The sequence below is a fragment of the Cnephaeus nilssonii genome (assembly GCF_951640355.1).
Source record: "Cnephaeus nilssonii genome assembly, chromosome: 4".
In the NCBI taxonomy this organism is placed as follows: domain Eukaryota; kingdom Metazoa; phylum Chordata; class Mammalia; order Chiroptera; family Vespertilionidae; genus Cnephaeus; species Cnephaeus nilssonii.
In genome coordinates, this window is record NC_137075.1 from 108993769 (window position 1) to 109014576 (window position 20808).

At 64.6% G+C, this 20808-nt stretch overlaps 1 gene segment (V, D, J or C); it reads right to left on the minus strand.

Annotated features, from left to right (window-relative positions):
* Positions 1–17655: 17655 nt before the first annotated feature.
* On the minus strand, positions 17656–19904 carry LOC307098331 (Ig alpha-1 chain C region-like). The segment is given in 4 exons: positions 19895–19904; positions 18783–19088; positions 18239–18574; positions 17656–18050 (listed from the first exon to the last, which is right to left on the minus strand).
* Between the last annotated feature and the right edge of the window lie 904 nt (positions 19905–20808).

The window sequence follows — 20808 nt, forward strand, 5'->3', positions numbered from 1 at the left end:
TGACGTGGCACCAGGTGCACCGTGGCTGGGAGGCCGTCCCCAGCACCGGGGAGGTGTGTGCGGGCCACTCTCAGGCCTATGTGTGCATGTGTGTGTGTGTATGTCTGCATGTCCATGTTGGCATATGCACTTGCCTGAGTGTGTGCTTGCGTGTCTCTGTGTGCAGGCACGCACACATGCCTGAGTGTGGATCCGTGTGTGTCTGCACACAGTCACGTCTGGCGCCCGTGCACTCAGTGGGCTGAGGCTGCCCAGCACCCCTGGTCGGCAGAGCCCCGGACTTGCGGCTCCAAGCAGAGGCCTCACCCGGGGGGGCACGTGGGGCGCAGGGGCCCGGGAGGGGCTGGAGTGTGGGCAGCGGCTGGCACCGCCCGGACTCACCTCAGGGCAGCTGGGCCTCAGCGCAGGTGTCTCAAACCTGGACAGAGACAGAGGCCCAGACACACAGACCCACCCCCACGCCCAGCACAGCCACACGCAGACACGAGAGAAACACACCACCACACCCTCCTACACGCAACACGAACGGCCACACAGTCACCCGGACTCCCCTCACCCCTCCACACGCTCATAACATACAGACACACACATCCACACAGATGAACATAAAGACCCCACACATTCATTCCATATTTCACACTCACACACTCACACACTCACTCTCACAGTCACTTACACACTCATAACCACACACACCCTCACACTCTCAGAGTAACACTGTCTCACACCCACACTCTCTCTCAGTCACTCTCACACTCACGCTCACACACACACGCTCACTCTCAGTCACACACTCTCACACTCACTCACAAACTCACCCTCACAGCCTGACACTCACACTACACTGTCACTCACAAATTCTCACACACACTCTCACTCCCACAGTCACACTCTTTCACACACTCTTGTTAACGTAAAAAACCCATTGAAACCTGTAAAGAATTTTGTGAGTTTATTTGAGCCAAACTGTCGACATATGCCGGGAAGCAGAACCTCAACGGATTGAGATAATGCTCTGGAGAATGGCGGGTTACATCTGTGTTTATACATTGCCATCAAAGGAGGGACATAGATGGGTTACACGAAATTCATTGGTGATGGATTAAGGAGGTGGGATAAAAGCAAAGTGGTGGGAAACCCCTGGGATTGGATAAAAAGTAAAATGATGGACACATACTTAGGTGGGTGCAGGAACAATTAACATGATAATGAAGGGATTGGTGGTATCTGTCCTGGCGCCCACTACATCTGGTTGTGCCCCAGGGGCTCCAGAAAAAGGGAAGTTACAAGTTACCCAGACATCTCACAGATATGTTATCTTAGAGGCAAAAAGGCAAATGGGCTCAGGAAAGAAGATCTAAGTTGATCTTTGTCAGGGAAGATATCAGCCTAGGACCATCGTGGGCAAACTGTGGCTGGAAAGCCACATGCGGCTCTTTGGCCCCTTGAGTGTGGCTCTTCCACAAAATACCACGGCCTGGGCGAGTCTATTTTGAAGAAGTGGCGTTAGAAGAAGTTTAAGTTTAAAAAATTTGTCTCTCAAAAGAAATTTCAATCATTGTACTGTTGCTTTTTGGCTCTGTTGAGTAATGAGTTTGACGACCACTGGCCTAGGACATGACTGCCCACCATAACCTGTTTGTAGTTAAATATTTAATTTTCAGACCAACTTTTGTGGTGACTTTAGGTCTCTGAGTTTGTACAACCGCCACGCAGGCCTCCCCTAAGCTTGTCAGGTTAGCATGTGGCTCCTTTCGTCCACACTCTCACACTCGCACACACGCTTGCACACCCACGAGCTCACTCACACTCCCTCTCGTGCACAGCCCCCCTTTGGGCTAAGGGAGACCCACGGAGGCTCACTCAGGCCTGGCTGCTCCCTGTGGGGGTGAACATGCCCAGTGTGGGGTCCACCAGCCCACGGCTCCCCCCCTGGTGCCCGGGCCTGCCTGGGGTCTCCTCTGGGAGGGGCGGGTGCTCTGTGCTGGGGAAGGCCCCAAGCACCAGCGGAGGGGGGCCGTGGGGGAGGTCAGCAGAGCTGGGAGCGGCGGGCGAGGCAGAGCCGGGCCTGTGTGGGGTGGGGGCAGAGCAGGTCGGGCCCCCTGCAGCTCCGGGTCTGGCCCCGAGGTTGCTGGACGCCCTCCAGGCCTCTGCCCTGTGCAGGTCGCTGTGCTGCTGAGGCAGCCTCCGGGCCTCGGGGAAAACCCAGGTCTGCCTGGGCCCGACACGGGGCTGGGAGGGGGCCTGGGGCCACGGCACCAGGGGAGGCAGGAGACCTGGGACAAGGGCTCTGGGACCCCAGTCTGGGTGCCTGGGGCTGGGGCAGGACCCCACGAGGTGCTGGCAGCTGAGGGCCTGGGCCTGGGGCTGGGGCAGGACCCCATGAGGTGCTGGCAGCTGAGGGCCTGGGCCTGGGCCTGGGGCAGGACCCCATGAGGTGCTGGCAGCTGGGGGCCTGGGCCTGGGCCTGGGGCAGGACCCCCTGAGGTGCTGGCAGCTGAGGGCTCAGGCCTGGGCCTGGGGCAGGACCCCATGAAGTGCTGGCAGCTGGGGGCCTGGGCCTGGGCCTGGGGCAGGACCCCACGAGGTGCTGGCAGCCAGGGGCTCAGGCCTGGGGCTGGGGCAGGACCCCCTGAGGTGCTGGCAGCTGAGGGCCTGGGCCTGGGGCTGGGGCAGGACCCCATGAGGTGCTGGCAGCTGGGGGCCTGGGCCTGGGGCTGGGGCTGGGGCAGGACCCCATGAGGTGCTGGCAGCTGGGGGCCTGGGCCTGGGGCTGGGGCTGGGGCAGGACCCCATGAGGTGCTGGCAGCTGGGGGCCTGGGCCTGGGGCTGGGGCTGGGGCAGGACCCCATGAGGTGCTGGCAGCTGGGGGCCTGGGCCTGGGGCAGGACCCCATGAGGTGCTGGCAGCTGAGGGCCTGGGCCTGGGGCAGGACCCCATGAGGTGCTGGCAGCTGGGGGCCTGGGCCTGGGGCTGGGGCTGGGGCAGGACCCCATGAGGTGCTGGCAGCTGGGGGCCTGGGCCTGGGGCAGGACCCCATGAGGTGCTGGCAGCTGAGGGCCTGGGCCTGGGGCAGGACCCCATGAGGTGCTGGCAGCTGGGGGCCTGGGCCTGGGGCAGGACCCCATGAGGTGCTGGCAGCTGGGGGCCTGGGCCTGGGCCTGGGCCTGGGGCAGGACCCCATGAGGTGCTGGCAGCTGGGGGCCTGGGCCTGGGGCAGGACCCCATGAGGTGCTGGCAGCTGGGGGCCTGGGCCTGGGGCTGGGGCTGGGGCAGGACCCCATGAGGTGCTGGCAGCTGGGGGCCTGGGCCGGCTGCCTTGGGACAGGGCCCAGGACAGGCGCAGAGCAGGGCACCCAGCACAGCCTGGCAGTGATGGAGGCTGCCAGGATTCCTGGGGTGGAGGGAGGGCCTGGCGGGGCCACGTGTGGGGCTGGAGGGTTGGGGGAGAAGCAGGCTTATCCTGGGGGCTCGGTCGCAGCTGGAGCTGGCAGGCTGGTGGGGGCAGAGGCCGTGAGGAGGAGCCACAGGGTCGGTGGGCACCTCAGGGGGGACGTTGGCTTTGCCCTGACTGCGCCCAGGAGCCTGGGGTCCAGGTGGAGGTGGGAGTGTTGGCCTTCCTCCAGTCAGAATCTGCCTCCCACGCTGACGTGTCAATGTCACGCGTGTCAGTGTCCCGCCGGGCCCTCCTCCGTGTTGGCGGGCACATTGAAGGCCCATCTGAAAACACTTGCCGAGGAGGCCGTGTGGGTGAGGCCTGGGTGGGGTGCCCAGCGTGCCCGCCGGCCCTGGCAGCTGAGAGCCCCGGCCTCGCCTGCAGCCCGCGGCCGGCGTCTGAGGCAGGAGCCGGGGCACAACCATCGTCCTTGTCGCTCTGAGGAGTCACCGCACCCTCGTGTCACACAGACACGCCCGCGCTCCCGCCACCTCGCCCTGGGGTGTGCGCCCCGCTCCCCCCCACTGCCGCTGTGGACGGGGTGGTGGGCACTGGGGCAGCCCCCCCTCCTCAGAGCTGCAGGGGTGGGTGTGGGCAGCCGCTGGCCATGGCTGTCTGGCCGTGACCCCCACCCAGCCCACAGTGGGTGCACCAGCCGGCCCGGGAGACTCCAGGGTGCAGGCCAGGCCCACGGGCTCGGCCACCCTGTCACGGAGGGTCGGGCTGGGCCCATTCCTCTCCCTCCTTCCTCACATGTCAGCTGGGAACCTTCTGGTGATTGTGGAGCCTGGATCGTTCTGGAACGAGCAGAGGAGCCTGGCCCTCCCTGATTCCCAGGTTAAGACAAGGAGAGACACAGCGGAGAGGGACAGACGGACGGAGGAGGGAGAGACAGACAGAGAGGGAGACAGACAGACACAGAGAAACACAGAGCGACAGAGAGACAAATACATGGAGAGAGACAGAGAGGGAGGTACAGACGGACACAGGGCCAGAGAGAGAGAGAGAGAGAGAGAGAGAGAGAGACACCGAGCTAGAGATCCAGGGAGACAGGGAAGCAGAGAGACAGAGAGACAGGGACTGGGAGCGACGAGAAGGCGAGGACCAGGGACGAGGAGAGGGTCCAGGGGAGTGGAACCAGAGGCTCAGGTGGGGACGAGCGTGTCCGGCCGGGCCGGGGCCGGGCAGGGTGAGGAGGACAGGCCAGGGCTGGCGGGCCCGGGAGGCGACAGGTGACGAGGGCTCAGGCTCTGACCACCGCCTGGGCCCACCGCGCCCATCGCGGGAGCCCTGGGGACAGCCCCCCGCTGAGCCTGGCCGGGGTGGGACGGGCAGGGTCCCAGCAGCCCGCCCTCTGTCCCCTAAACGCCCGCCAGCGGCAGGGCCTGGGTCACAGGGACGGAAACCAGCGAGGAGCCGTTCATTCACTGCAATCGCCGTGTCAGGTGGCCGCCCGCCACTGACGGGCCTGGTGGGCCGGGGGCTCTGCCTGCGGGGAGGGTCGCTGAGCCCTGCGGCCTGGCCATGGGGGACGAGGGGGGGAGGGGGAGGAGGGGGGTGGGGGGAGGCCTGCGGCGGGCTGCAGGTGGGGAACTGGCCGAGCTATTTCTGGAACAGCCTCTGCGGGTGAGAGAGAAGTTTTTCGTGTGGAACAAACAACCATTTGCATGTGTCCTCCGGGCCATGTTTGCCGGATGAGTCACTGGGGAGAAACTGAGAGGAGCCCCCTGCACCTGCCTGGGGGGGCGGGGCATGGGGGGGGGCAGTGGGCCCTGAGGGCCCGGAGCCTGGCATGGGGCCCAGAGACCCCGACAGTGCAGCCCCCAGCCCCCAGCCCCCATGGTGGCGGCTCAGCACGGAGCATCCCCGCTGGGGACCGGACGAGAACAGGATGCATGTGGCTGGGCCGAGGCTGGGCCATGGCAGCAGGACGTGGCCAGGCCCCGGGCTGGGCAGTGGGGAGTGCCAGCGAGACTCCCCGCTCGGGGCTCTGGGTGCCGTGGGGGCCACACGAGTGACCGGTGAGGGTGCTGGGCTGGGCGGGCACTGAGTGGGCTGGGGATGGCACAGCACTGGTGTCTGGATGCCAACCCGCTGGTGCCCCTGGAAGATGGGGTGTCACTGCCAAGGTTGGGAGGTGCCAGGAGGAGCGGCCTGGGGGGGGGCTGCCCGTGGGGGGGGGCAGGCTGGGGGCACCGTGGGGGCTAGTGGTGGGCGTGTCCAGGGAGCCTCACTAAGCGCCCAAGACGGGGAAACGAGCTTGTTATTCCGAAAACCGGAGACTCTCGGGAGGGCCAGGCGCCCTGCTCTTTCCAGAACGATCCACGTGCCATAAGCACCGACACTGATGAGGCCTCTCTCTCCACAGCTTCCCGCTGACACGGGGGCAGAAACGGGGCCCACCCTGACCCTCGGGACGGGTGGCCTCCCCCGGGCTCCCGCCTCCCTCTGCCTCTGGTCCTCCCGCAGCCAGGGCCACGCCTGGGCCTGGGCTCAGTCACCCTCAGGCCTGGTCACCCCCTGGCCTTCATCCTCTCTGTCCCCCAGCCTGCCCGCTGCCGCTGCTCACCAGCCCCCGGGATAAGCCTGGCCGCCCCTGGCCCCCCAACACCCCCAGCCCCACAGACACCCCACCAGGCCCTCCCTCCCCTCTGGGAACCTGGCAGCGTCCATCACCGTCAGGCAGTGCAGGCTGGTGCCCTGCTCTGTGCCTGTCCCGGGCACCATCCCCAGGGACAGCCGGCCCAGGCCCCCGGCTGCCAGCACCTCATGGGGTCCTGCCCCAGGCCCAGGCCCAGGCCCTCAGCTGCCAGCACCTCAGGGGGTCCTGCCCCAGGCCCAGGCCCAGGCCCTCAGCTGCCAGCACCTCATGGGGTCCTGCCCCAGCCCCAGGCCCAGGCCCCCAGCTGCCAGCACCTCATGGGGTCCTGCCCCAGGCCCAGGCCCAGGCCCTCAGCTGCCAGCACCTCAGGGGGTCCTGCCCCAGCCCCAGGCCCAGGCCCTCAGCTGCCAGCACCTCATGGGGTCCTGCCCCAGGCCCAGGCCCCCAGCTGCCAGCACCTCATGGGGTCCTGCCCCAGGCCCAGGCCCAGGCCCTCAGCTGCCAGCACCTCAGGGGGTCCTGCCCCAGCCCCAGGCCCAGGCCCCCAGCTGCCAGCACCTCATGGGGTCCTGCCCCAGGCCCAGGCCCAGGCCCTCAGCTGCCAGCACCTCATGGGGTCCTGCCCCAGGCCCAGGCCCAGGCCCTCAGCTGCCAGCACCTCAGGGGGTCCTGCCCCAGGCCCAGGCCCAGGCCCCCAGCTGCCAGCACCTCATGGGGTCCTGCCCCAGGCCCAGGCCCAGGCCCTCAGCTGCCAGCACCTCATGGGGTCCTGCCCCAGGCCCAGGCCCAGGCCCCCAGCTGCCAGCACCTCAGGGGGTCCTGCCCCAGGCCCAGGCCCAGGCCCCCAGCTGCCAGCACCTCATGGGGTCCTGCCCCAGGCCCAGGCCCAGGCCCTCAGCTGCCAGCACCTCGTGGGGTCCTGCCCCAGGCCCAGGCCCAGGCCCCCAGCTGCCAGCACTTCATGGGGTCCTGCCCCAGGCCCAGGCCTGAGCCCTCAGCTGCCAGCACCTCATGGGGTCCTGCCCCAGCCCCAGGCCCAGGCCCTCAGCTGCCAGCACCTCATGGGGTCCTGCCCCAGGCCCAGGCCCAGGCCCTCAGCTGCCAGCACCTCGTGGGGTCCTGCCCCAGGCCCAGGCCCAGGCCCCCAGCTGCCAGCACTTCATGGGGTCCTGCCCCAGGCCCAGGCCTGAGCCCTCAGCTGCCAGCACCTCATGGGGTCCTGCCCCAGCCCCAGGCCCAGGCCCCCAGCTGCCAGCACCTCATGGGGTCCTGCCCCAGCCCCAGGCCCAGGCCCCCAGCTGCCAGCACCTCATGGGGTCCTGCCCCAGCCCCAGGCCCAGGCCCCCAGCTGCCAGCACCTCATGGGGTCCTGCCCCAGCCCCAGGCCCAGGCCCCCAGCTGCCAGCACCTCATGGGGTCCTGCCCCAGGCCCAGGCCCAGGCCCTCAGCTGCCAGCACCTCATGGGGTCCTGCCCCAGCCCCAGGCCCAGGCCCTCAGCTGCCAGCACCTCGTGGGGTCCTGCCCCAGCCCCAGGCACCCAGACTGGGGTCCCAGAGCCCTTGTCCCAGGTCTCCTGCCTCCCGTGGTGCCGTGGCCCCAGGCCCCCTCCCAGCCCCGTGTCGGGCCCAGGCAGACCTGGGTTTTCCCCGAGGCCCGGAGGCTGCCTCAGCAGCACAGCGACCTGCACAGGGCAGAGCGCTGGAGGGCGTCCCGCAACCTCGGGGCCAGACCCGGAGCTGCAGGGGGCCCGACCTGCTCTGCCCCCACCCCACACAGGCCCGGCTCTGCCTCGCCCGCCGCTCCCAGCTCTGCTGACCTCCCCCACGGCCCCCCTCCGCTGGTGCTTGGGGCCTTCCCCAGCACAGAGCACCCGCCCCTCCCAGAGGAGACCCCAGGCAGGCCCGGGCACCAGGGGGTGAGCTGTGGGCTGGTGGACCCCACACTGGGCATGTTCACCCCCACAGGGAGCAGCCAGGCCTGAGTGAGCCTCTGTGGGTCTCCCTTAGCCCAAAGGGGGGCTGTGCATGAGAGGGAGTGTGAGTGAGCTCGTGGGTGTGCAAGAGTGTGTGCAAGAGTGTGTGAAAGAATGTGTGACTGTGAGAGTCTGTGAGTGTGAGTGTGAGAGTGTGAGTGAGTGTGTGAGACTGGTAGAGAGTGTGTGACTGAGAGTGTGAGTGTGTGTGAGTGTGATAGAGCATGTGACTGTGTGAGTGTAACTTTGTGAGTGTGAGAGAGTGTGAGCGAGAGTATGTGACTGTGAGAGTGTGACTGTGAGAGCCTGTGACTGTGACAGTGTGTGAGTGTGAGAGTATGTGAGAATGTATGTGATAGATGAGTTGAGTGTGTAGTGAGTGTGAGAGAGTGTGTGATAGATGAGTTGAGTGTGTGAGAGTGAGTGTGTGAGAGTGGGTGTGTGAGAGTGGGTGTGATAGATGAGTTGAGTGTGTGAGAGTGAGTGTGTGAGAGTGGGTGTGTGAGAGTGGGTGTGATAGATGAGTTGAGTGTGTGAGAGTGAGTGTGTGAGAGTGGGTGTGTGAGAGTGGGTGTGATAGATGAGTTGAGTGTGTGAGAGTGAGTGTGTGAGAGTGGGTGTGTGAGAGTGGGTGTGATAGATGAGTTGAGTGTGTGAGAGTGAGTGTGTGAGAGTGGGTGTGTGAGAGTGGGTGTGATAGATGAGTTGAGTGTGTGAGAGTGAGTGTGTGAGAGTGGGTGTGTGAGAGTGGGTGTGATAGATGAGTTGAGTGTGTGAGAGTGAGTGTGTGAGAGTGGGTGTGTGAGAGTGGGTGTGATAGATGAGTTGAGTGTGTGAGAGTGAGTGTGTGAGAGTGGGTGTGTGAGAGTGGGTGTGATAGATGAGTTGAGTGTGTGAGAGTGAGTGTGTGAGAGTGGGTGTGTGAGAGTGGGTTTGTGAGAGTGGGTGTGTGAGAGTGGGTGTGATAGATGAGTTGAGTGTGCGAGTGTGTGCCCATTAGTAAATGTGTGGGTGTGAGTGTGTGTCTGTACATCTCTGGATGTGAGGGAAACGTGTGACCTGAGTGTGAAGAGGCCAGGCCGTGGTTGGGAACTGTGTAAATGCTCTGTGTGTGCAGGGCGGATTGTGACTGATTGTGCACGTGGTGTGTGTGTGTGTGAGGGGCCCACACCTGGCTCCTGGGCCTGCTGCTCCCTTTGCTTCCCTTCCTCTCGGTGCCTGTTTGTCCCCTGGGTCCCCCTCTCCCGGCCTGGCTCTGTGTCTCCCACCTCTGCCTCCCTGTCCCTGTCCCTGTCTCTGTCTGTGTCTCTGTCTGTGTCCGTGTCTGTGTCCCTGTCTGTGTCTCTGTGTCTGTGTCTCTGTCTCTCTCCCTGTCCCTGTTTGTGTCCCTGTTCCTGTCTCTCCCTGCCCCTGTTCTGTGTCTCTGCCTCTATCTCTCTGTTCCTGTCTGTCTCTGCCTCTGTCTCTCTCTGTCTCTGACTTTAGTGCAGTGTCCCTGGGTGTGGGCTGTGGGCCCTCTGCCATGAGCCTGTGGGTCGTGCCTGTCCTGGCCTGGGGCCCACAGGGATGTCTGCTGGGGTCCCAGGGCTGTGCCCACGCTCTGCCCCCGGCTGTGGGCCCCACACAGGGGAAGCAGGAGGGAGGGATGCGTGGGGTGTAGGCCCCGGCAGCGGGCAATGCCACCCGGGCGTGGTGGTGTCATGGCTACAGGCTCGGGAGGGCTGCGGGCTGCAGAGTCCAGCGGCCAGTTAGCCGCCCAAGAACCTGGCCGAACGGTGACGTCGGAACAGCAGGTGTGGGGTCTCCTTGGCTAAGCTCACAGGCTCTTTTCTTAAATATGTTTTTATTGATTTTCAGAGAGAGAGGAAGGGAGAGGGGGAGAGAGAGAAACATAAATGATGAGAGGGGAACCTCACGGATCAGCTGCCTCCGGCACGACCCCACCGGGGGTCAAGCCTGCAACCCGGGCCTGGGCCCTGACGCTCAACCACGGAGCCAACACCAGCCGGGCCTGGCTGACCTTGGCCTCTGTAAGGCCCGGTCATGGCTCCATAGTCACCAGATGGTGACGAGGAGGCTGCTCCTTCCGGAAGGTTCCCAGGTGACATGTAAGGAAGGAATGAAGGGAATGGGCCATCCTGACCCTCATGACATGATGGCCGAGGCCAGTGGGCCTGGCGTTGAGACACCCTGGAGTCTCCCTGGTCAGCTGGTCCACCCACATCCGGGTACTGTTCAGGCTGACCCTGGCTGACCCTGAGCTGACCTGCTTGACCCTGGTTGACCCTGGACAACGCTGGGCTGACCTATGTGTAATCTTGGCTGAACTTGGCCTCTCTGAGGCCTGACCCTGGTTGACCTGCTGACCTTGGTTGGTCTGGGGGAGCCCGGCTGACCCTGTTCTGTGGGAGCTGCTGTGGGTGGGGCATTCTGCAGGCCCCGGGGGCCTCCTGCTCTAGAAGGCTCCTCTGGGCTCGGCCCATGGCCCAGGCCCGCCACCTGGCCAGCTCTCGGTTCGGGGTGAGACCTCAGCGCCGCGGGCTCTGGCCGGGACACCTGCCGGCGGGCTCACAATGACTCAGCGGCCCGCGGGGTAATTTTGGAAGTTTCAGCAGGTGATGCGGTACCGGAGCCTTGAGAAGAACGAGAAAAACAAGAGAACACAAACACCCGGGCCTCCCCCGCCTGCCCCACCCTGTGCCCCAAGCCCTCTGCCACGGTGGCCTCTGGGCCCGGAGACCCTCATGGACAGTGAGGCAGAGTAGGTGGAAATAAGACCCGGACCCGGCCGAGTAATGAGGACCAGAGCCCAGTGACCAGGACCAGGGCCCAGTGATCAGGACCAGGGCCCAGTGACCAGGACCAGGGCCCAGTGACCAGGACCAGGGCCCAGTGATCAGGACCAGGACCCAGTGATCAGGACCAGGGCCCAGTGATCAGGACCAGGGCCCAGTGACCAGGACCAGGGCCCAGTGATCATTACCAGGGCCCAGTGACCAGGACCAGGGCCCAGTTATCAGGACCAGGACCCAGTGATCAGGACCAGGGCCCAGTGATCAGGACCAGGGCCCAGTGATCAGGATCAGGGCCCAGTTATCAGGACCAGGACCCAGTGATCAGGACCAGGACCCAGTGATCAGGACCAGGACCCAGTGATCAGGACCAGGGCCCAGTGATCAGGACCAGGACCCAGTGATCAGGACCAGGACCCAGTGATCAGGACCAGGACCCAGTGATCAGGACCAGGACCCAGTGATCAGGACCAGAGCCCAGCCCAGTGATCAGGACCAGGACCCAGTGATCAGGACCAGGGCCCAGTGATCAGGACCAGGGCCCAGTGATCAGGACCAGGACCCAGTGATCAGGACCAGAGCCCAGCCCAGTGATCAGGACCAGGACCCAGTGATCAGGACCAGGGCCCAGCCCAGTGATCAGGACCAGGGCCCAGTGATCAGGACCAGGACCCAGTGATCAGGACCAGGACCCAGTGATCAGGACCAGGACCCAGTGATCAGGACCAGGGCCCAGTGATCAGGACCAGGGCCCAATGATCAGGACCAGGGCCCAGTGATCAGGACCAGGACCCAGTGATCAGGACCAGGGCCCAGTTACCAGGACCAGGGCCCAGTTATCAGGACCAGGGCCCAGTGACCAGGACCAGGGCCCAGTGATCAGGACCAGGGCCCAGTGTACAGGACCAGGGCCCAGTTATCAGGACCAGGGCCCAGTTATCAGGACCAGGGCCCAGTTACCAGGACCAGGACCCAGTGATCAGGACCAGGGCCCAGTGACCAGGACCAGGGCCCAGCCCAGTGATCAGGACCAGGGCCCAGTGATCAGGACCAGGACCCAGTGATCAGGACCAGGACCCAGTGATCAGGACCAGGGCCCAGTGATCAGGACCAGGACCCAGTGATCAGGACCAGGACCCAGTGATCAGGACCAGGACCCAGTGATCAGGACCAGAGCCCAGCCCAGTGATCAGGACCAGGACCCAGTGATCAGGACCAGGGCCCAGTGATCAGGACCAGGGCCCAGTGATCAGGACCAGGACCCAGTGATCAGGACCAGGACCCAGTGATCAGGACCAGGGCCCAGTGATCAGGACCAGGGCCCAATGATCAGGACCAGGACCCAGTGATCAGGACCAGGACCCAGTGATCAGGACCAGGGCCCAGTTATCAGGACCAGGGCCCAGTTATCAGGACCAGGGCCCAGTGACCAGGACCAGGGCCCAGTGATCAGGACCAGGGCCCAGTGTACAGGACCAGGGCCCAGTTATCAGGACCAGGGCCCAGTTATCAGGACCAGGGCCCAGTTACCAGGACCAGGACCCAGTGATCAGGACCAGGGCCCAGTGACCAGGACCAGGGCCCAGTGATCAGGACCAGGGCCCAGTGACCAGCACCAGGGCCCAGTGACCAGGACCAGGGCCCAGTGATCAGGACCAGGGCCCAGTGATCAGGACCAGGGCCCAGGGACCAGGACCAGGGCCCAGTGATCAGGACCAGGGCCCAGTTATCAGGACCAGGGCCCAGTTATCAGGACCAGGGCCCAGTGACCAGGACCAGGGCCCAGTGACCAGGACCAGGGCCCAGTGATCAGGACCAGGACCCAGTGATCAGGACCAGGGCCCAGTGACCAGGACCAGGGCCCAGTGATCAGGACCAGGGCCCAGTAATCAGGACCAGGGCCCAGTGATCAGGACCAGGGCCCAGTGACCAGGACCAGGGCCCAGTGATCAGGACCAGGGCCCAGTGATCAGGACCAGGGCCCAGTAATCAGGACCAGGGCCCAGTGATCAGGACCAGGACCCAGTGATCAGGACCAGGGCCCAGTAATCAGGACCAGGGCCCAGTGATCAGGACCAGGACCCAGTGATCAGGACCAGGGCCCAGTAATCAGGACCAGGGCCCAGTGATCAGGACCAGGGCCCAGTGATCAGGACCAGGGCCCAGTAATCAGGACCAGGGCCCAGTGACCAGGACCAGGACCCAGTGATTAGGACCAGGTCCCAGTGACCAGGACAGGACTCAGTGAACAGGATCAGGGCCCAGTGACCAGGACCAGGGCCCAGTGACCAGGACCAGACCAGGGCCCAGTGACCAGGACCAGGACCCAGTGATTAGGACCAGGTCCCAGTGACCAGGACAGGACTCAGTGAACAGGATCAGGGCCCAGTGACCAGGACCAGGGCCCAGTGACCAGGACCAGGGCCCAGTTACCAGGACCAGGGCCCAGTTACCAGGACCAGGGCCCAGTGATCAGGACCAGGGCCCAGTGACCAGGACCAGGGCCCAGTGATCAGGACCAGGGCCCAGTGATCAGGACCAGGGCCCAGTGATCAGGACCAGGGCCCAGTGATCAGGACCAGGGCCCAGTGATCAGGACCAGGGCCCAGTGACCAGGACCAGGGCCCAGTTACCAGGACCAGGACCCAGTGATCAGGACCAGGGCCCAGTTATCAGGACCAGGGCCCAGCGATCAGGACCAGGGCCCAGCGATCAGGACCAGGGCCCAGCGATCAGGACCAGGGCCCAGTTATCAGGACCAGGGCCCAGTGACCAGGACCAGGGCCCAGTGACCAGCACCAGGGCCCAGTGACCAGGACAGGACTCAGTGATCAGGATCAGGGCCCAGTGACCAGGACAGGACCCAGTGATCAGGACCAGGGCCCAGTGACCAGGACCAGGGCCCAGTGATCAGGACCAGGGCCCAGTGATCAGGACCAGGGCCCAGTGATCAGGACCAGGGCCCAGTTATCAGGACCAGGGCCCAGCGATCAGGACCAGGGCCCAGCGATCAGGACCAGGGCCCAGTGACCAGGACAAGGACCCAGTGATCAGGACCAGGGCCCAGTGACCAGGACCAGGGCCCAGTGACCAGGACCAGGACCCAGTGATCAGGACCAGGACCCAGTGATCAGGACCAGGGCCCAGTGACCAGCATCAGGGCTCAGTGACCAGGACCAGGACCCAGTGATCAGGACCAGGGCCCAGTGACCAGGACCAGGACCCAGTGATCAGGACCAGGACCCAGTTATCAGGACCAGGGCCCAGTGACCAGGACCAGGACCCAGTGATCAGGACCAGGACCCAGTGACCAGAACCAGGGCTCAGTAAACAGGACCAGGGCCCAGTGATCAGGACCAGGGCCCAGTTATCAGGACCAGGACCCAGTGACCAGAACCAGGGCTCAGTAAACAGGACCAGGGCCCAGTGATCAGGACCAGGACCCAGTGACCAGGACCAGGGTCCAGTGATCAGGATGGGGGAGCCGGGCCCACTGCCTGTGGGGATCTTGTTTATACTTCCCTTGGTGAGACCTGCTTTTGCTCACACCTGTGCCTCATGCAGGACCCAGTTGTTGGCCTTGGCAGGGGGCTCCGTCTCCATGTTCACTGTGAACCTGCCTTGGGGCATGAGGCTGGTACCCTTCTCTCTGCCCCCCCGCTGGCCCCTGCGCCCTCCCCTCATTCAGAGTCAGAGAGCCTCTGTGTTTGTCACAGTTTATTGTGCCAGGAAGCCGTGTGGGAATGGGTGGGTGCTTGCAAGTTGGGCTTGGTTCTGGTGTCCGCTTGGGAGGTTCTTCCATGCTTCTTCCTGCAAACACAGGAGGGTCAGGCCTGGGGCCGCTCCTGAGTGGGCAGGGTCCTGGCCAATGCCCCCCCCCCCCCCCCCCCCGCCCTGGGCTGGCTCCGGGCAGACTAGATGGAACCTGCAGCGAATGCACCGGGTGGGAAGCAGATTCCCTGACCCTGTGCGGGGACATCAGCGCTCTGGGCCCGGCCTGCCCATGTCCTCGATGTCCGTGAGGGACGACCTCCCTCAGATTCCAGACCCCCTGTGGCATCTGCTTCCCTGCTCGCCGGGTGCCCCATGCCACGTTAGCCCACCATGCTGTCTCCTCGCCCCCACCTGTGCCTGGCTGGCTCCTGCTCAGAACGGGGGGCCCTCCCTGCTGCTGGGGGGGCCCCGGACGCTTGTCACGGTGAGGGCTGTGCTGTAGAAGAGGCTGAGCAGGAAGAGGGTGAGCAGGGTGACCGTGGTGGGCCACAGGCTGGCTCCCGGGGCGTCCTCCTCCCGGTCCTCCTGGGGCAGGTCTATCAGCACACAGGGAAGCAGCTCCTGGCAGCCTGCAAGACACCGAGAGCCCGCGAGGCCTGCGCCTGCGAGGCGTGCGCCTGCGTGGGTGTGGGCCGAGCCATCGCCCTCCCATCCCCGCACCCCTGGGTCGGGGCACAGCAGTGTGGTTCCTTATCTCACAGGCGAGGCGGCCTTGGAGAGGAGGTGGCAGGTCCCCGGGGAAGGGGCTAGGGCCATGGCGGCTCTGGAGATGCCCGCAGGGCTCTGTCTGGGAGGGTCTTGGCCCGCCTTAGGGAGAGAGAGCTGGCAGGGCGGGAGGGTGGGCACTGTCTTTGCTGCTCCAAGGAGAGCTCGAGCCCAAGGCCTATCTGTGTCCTTGCCATGCCCCTGCTCTTGGGGCTGAGCCGGCCTGGGCCCTGGAGGGGCCGGAGAGGATGGACGAGCCCACCTTCCAGCTGCCCCACTTTGAGGCGTGGATCTGGGCTGTGGTTCATATGCTGAGGGCTGGATGGGCCCTCAGTGGGCCTCCCAGGGAATGTAGCTGATGAGCTACAGGAGCATGAAGGAGGGCCCAGTGAAGGCCAGGCAGCCGTGCTGGCTTCAGGATCCTAGGGCATAGACTGCCATGCTAAGTGGAATTGGGACCTGCTTGTCACATGCTGATACATCCAATTATTCATCCATTCGGCCATCCATCCATCCATCCATTCCCCATTTATCCTCCATCCACCATTCATCATCCATCATCCATACGTCCTCCATCTAGCCATCCATCTATCCACTCAACCACCTATCATCCATCCATTATCCACCCATCCTCCATTCATTATCCATCCATCCATCCATCCATCCATCCATCCATCCATCCATCCAACATCCATCATCCATCCATCATCCATCCATCCTCCATCAATCCATCCATCCATCATCAATTCATCCTCTATCCATCCATCCATCCATCCATCCATCCTCCATCCATCCATCATCCATCCATCCATCCATCCTCCATCCATCCTCCATCCATCCATCCATCCATCCATCCATCCATCCATCCATCCCCCATTCATCATCCATCCTCCATTCATCACCCAGCATCCATCATCCATCATCCATCCATCCATCCATCCATCCATCCATCCATCCATCCCTCATCCATCTGTCCATCCATCCATTCATCCCCCATCCATCTGTCCATCCATCCATTCATCTCCCATCCATCTGTCCATCCTTTTGTCCATCGTATGTCCTATGGTCCATCCACCTATCTGCCCTCTGTCCATCTGCTGGTTCAGCCCCTCATCTATTGATTTTTCCTTTCCCAGTCTCCTTAGGAAGCTCCTCCTTGGGCAGGCCCTGGGTCCCTGGTGGCTGGGGCACCTTCACTATGGCAGCATTTCCCCTGTCAACACCTTGGTCTCCCCACTGCCCTTGGGAGACTGGACCTTTGAGAGGGGATCAGTGGGCAGGGTCGTTAGGAGTTCTCCCCCCACCTTGGCCCTGGGAACAGAGGAGGTAGCCTGAAGGCCAGGTCCCCTGGGGAGGCCCAGAAGGTCTCAAAGACAAGAGCAGGGCCCTCGCTGCCCCCTTGTGGGGCCCTGGGGCCCGGTGTCCCAGGTGGTCATGGGACTGCACTTTCCATTCTGTTCCCCCCACACCCTCCAGCCAGAGGCCCCACACAGAAACTGAGAGGGGTCCTGGTGGGAGCTGTCTCTCTGACCCCCCACACCTGCCCCCGCCCTGTGGTTTGGGCCAGGAGGGACCTGGGACGGTGGGCTGGGCCTGGGGAAAACCCGCTGAGGGCTTGGATGGGGACTCCCCTTGCCTTTCCAGAGCTGGGCCTGGACCATGAACTTCCTGCACCTGCAAGGCTCAGTGTGTGTGTGTGTGTGTGTGTGTTTGCGCGCGCGCACGCGCACATCAATGTGTGAGCACATGGAGAACATGTGTGTGGACCCATGTGAGTGTGAGCACATGGAGAACATGTGTGTGCATCAATGTGAGTGTGGGCACGTGGAGAACATGTGTGCACACCCATGTGCACCCCCGGTGTGTGGTCCCTTTCTTTGTGAGTCAGGAGGCTGGCCTGCATCTCTGTGTGGTGCCTACCCGGGGGTGAGGGGCCCTGGAATCCAGCCCCTCTTCCGTGCCCTCCCCTCACGCCCGGCAGGTGGCGCAGACCCTGCCCTGGCTGCCCTGCTCCCTTCCGCCTCTGTCCCTCCCGCTACGCCTCGAGGCGGCTTCCGAGACACGCGGGACCACCCCGTGGTGTCCATGCCCTCAGGGCCCACCGAGCCGTGTCTGCCTCCCACGGCGCTGCCAGCCTCAGGCTTCACTCCATCTTGGCCTCAATCCCTGTGCACCACGCACTCACACTCACACATGCTCACACTCACGCTCACATGCTCACACTCATGCTCACACACACACACACACAAGCGCACGGGTGTGAGGGCCCCTCTAGGTGCCCGGCCGAGAGGATCAAGACAGGCGCTGGAGGGATGGTGGCTGCTTTGGGCGAGCACGGAGTTTATTCAAGGGCGGGGCGGGCGGGCGGGCGGCTCAGTAGCAGATGCCGTCCACCTCTGACATGACCACGGACACGTTGACGTGGGTGGGTTTACCCGCCAGGCGGTTGATGGTCTTCTGCGTGAAGCTCAGGGGCAGGGCCTCGTGGCCCACCATGCAGGAGTAGTTGTCCCCGTTCTTCCACGCCTCGGTGTCCACGCGCAGCACGCTGGTCGTGGCGAATGTGGCGCCGCCCTGGCCGGCCTCGGGCAGGGGGCTCCACGTCTGGTACTTCTCTCGGGGCAGCTCCTGGCTCTCGTGCAGCCACCGCACCAGCACGTCTTCGGGGTAGAAGCCCCGCACCACGCACGTCAGCGTCACCAGCTCGTTGAGGGCCAGCTCCTCGGAGGGCGGCGGCAGCAGGTGGACCTGGGGTGGGTAGGTGCTCCCTGGGGGGCAGAGGAGCCGGTCAGGGGCCTGGGCAGGGAGGAGAGAGCCCCTCTGCCCGCGGGGTACCCTGTGCCCAGTTTCCCTCTGTAGAAAGTGAGTGGGTGCCAGGGGTAGGGCAGGCAGGCTTAGGTGGACACCTGGCCCACCGTGGGGTGAGCGGGCGCCCCTGGGGTGGGGCCCGGCCCACCTGAGGCTCTGGCGATGGTGGCGGTGAGTGCGCTCTTGGCCTCAGGGTGGGTGGCGGTGCAAGAGAACCTCTGCCCGCGGTTCCATGGGTCGGCGCAGCCCGGCAGGACGCTGGACACGCTGTAGCAGCCGCAGGCGTCGCTCTGCGGGGCCTGCTGGATGGCCTCCTTCCCACCCGTGGGCTGCCAGGTGAAGCTGGCACCTTCAGGCTTTCTCAGGCCACTCAGCGTGCACGTGAGGTTGGCATCGGAGCCCAGGAGCAGGTCCTCGAGGGCCGGCGGGCGCAGGGTCAGGCGGGGTTGGCAGCACGGGCATGGGAGCGATGTTGTATCTTTGTCTGATATAATTGAGAGGGAGGCAGAGCCCTCAGTGCCCCTGGCCCACATCCCCTTCCCTCCTCCTGCTCCAGCCCCGCCCTCGCCCTCTCCCAGCCTCTGCGGGGGCTCCGCCTGAGCCCCCTCCTGTCTGGGGGGAGCCCCGGTGGGCGTGGTGGTTCCACTGTGGGAACCTGATGGCCCCCACCCCGCCTTGGCCCGACCTCTGACCTTGGCAGGGCACGTCCTTGGTCTGGCTGGGGCCGGAGTTGTGCCGCACGTGGCACTTCATGATACCACTCTTCGGGCACTGGTCGGCCGGCAGGGTCAACTGGCTGACCATGGTGTACAGGCCCCGGGAGGTGAACATGGGGAGGACGTTGCTGATGGAGGTGCCTGACCCGCTGCTGTCCCAGGTCACGTCCACGGGCTTGGATGGTAAGAAGTCCTGGACCAGGCAGCCGATGACCACCGGGTCGGACGGTTTGGTGCTCCGGAAGGTCAGTGGGAAGAGTGTGGGGCTGGTGGGGTTGTTCGCTGCAACACAGGACACGCCGTGAGACCCCTGACAGCCCCACGCGGATGGGACGATGCCCACCGCCGTCTGCCCTGGGCAAACAGGCCCCAAGAGGGCGAGTGACGACCCCAGGTCACTCAGCCTGAAGGCCAGGCACCCGGGGCGGGGACTGGTCGCCGAGTCCAGCTGCACTGTTTCTGGACACGCTGCTCAGAGCTCCGGCACGTGGACCGGGACACGCTCCTTACACAGGCCACGTGCGGATGGAGCCACATCATCCACACGGCTCTCCATGGATCAGCTGAGTCTATGGGCCTCACTGGGGCCTCATCTCCCTCTGTGCAGTGGGCATGGCCATGTCTCTCAGAGTTTGGGGGTCATGAAAGGTGGGCCCAGGGGACACACAGGTGAGCACCCAGGGGTCTGGCCCTGCAACTGGCCTGCCCTGAGGGCCAGCCTGATGCGCTGGAGGGCACACGGAGAGGAGAGGGGCCTGGGCTTCCGCGGGCCCCTCAGAGTTCCCTGGTCAGAGTCCAGTCTAGCCACCCCCTCTGCAAACCACCACAGCCCCCGGCAAGCAGGGGCCACCCCAGGGCCTACGAAGCTCTCAGACTAGACACTCAACCAAACCAGCCCTGTGAGGTGTCCCACCCAGACAGGCTGGGCACACAGGCCACCCCTTGTCTGTTCCCCATTCCCTCAGGGACATTGGTGGGAGCAGAGAGGGCACAGGCACCTCTGAGACTGCACGGCCCTCATGTGCCCGGGAAACACAGGGGCACCTGGGTGGGGAACCGGCTCTGCAGGTGATCCACACTGAACCCACCTCCCCCCATTCGCCAACGGGAAGCCAGCCCAGCTCAGCCACTCTCAACCCAGCTCAGCCCAGTCCACTCAGCTCACCCAGCTCAGCCCAGCTCAGCTAAGCCCAGCTCAGCCCAGCTCAGCCCAGTTCAGCTCACCCAGCCCAGCTCACCCAGCTCAGCCCAGCTCAGCCCAGCCCAGCCCAGCTCACCCAGCTCACCCAGTCCAGCCCAGCTAAGCTCAGCCCAGCTCACCCAGCTCAGCCCAGCTCAGCCCAGCTCAGCCCAGCTCAGCCCAGCTCAGCTCAGCCCAGCCCAGCTCACCCAGCTCAGCTCAGCCCAGCTCACCCAGTCCAGCCCAGCTCAGCTCAGCCCAGCTCATCCAGCTCAGCCCAGTTCAGCCCAGCTCAGCTCACCCAGCTCAGCCCAGTTCAGCCCAGCTCAGCTCAGCCCAGCTCAGCCCAGCTCAGCCCAGCCCAGCTCCCTAGCTCAGCCCAGCCCAGCTCAGCCCAGCCCAGCTCAGCCCAGTTCAGCCCAGCTCAGCCCAGCCCAGCCCAGCTGAGCCCAGTTCACCCAGCTCAGCCCAGCTCAGTTCAGCTCAGCTCAGCCCAGCCCAGCTCAGCTCACCCAGCTCAGCCCAGCTCACCCAGCTCAGCCCAGCTCAGCCCAGCTCAGCCCAGCTCAGACCAGCCCAGCCCAGCTCACCCAGCTCAGCCCAGCTCACCCAGTCCAGCCCAGCTCAGCTCAGCCCAGCTCATCCAGCTCAGCCCAGTTCAGCCCAGCTCAGCTCACCCAGCTCAGCCCAGTTCAGCCCAGCTCAGCTCAGCCCAGCTCAGCCCAGCTCAGCCCAGCCCAGCTCCCCAGCTCAGCCCAGCCCAGCTCAGCCCAGCCCAGCTCAGCCCAGCTCACCCAGCTCAGCCCAGCTCAGCCCAGCTCA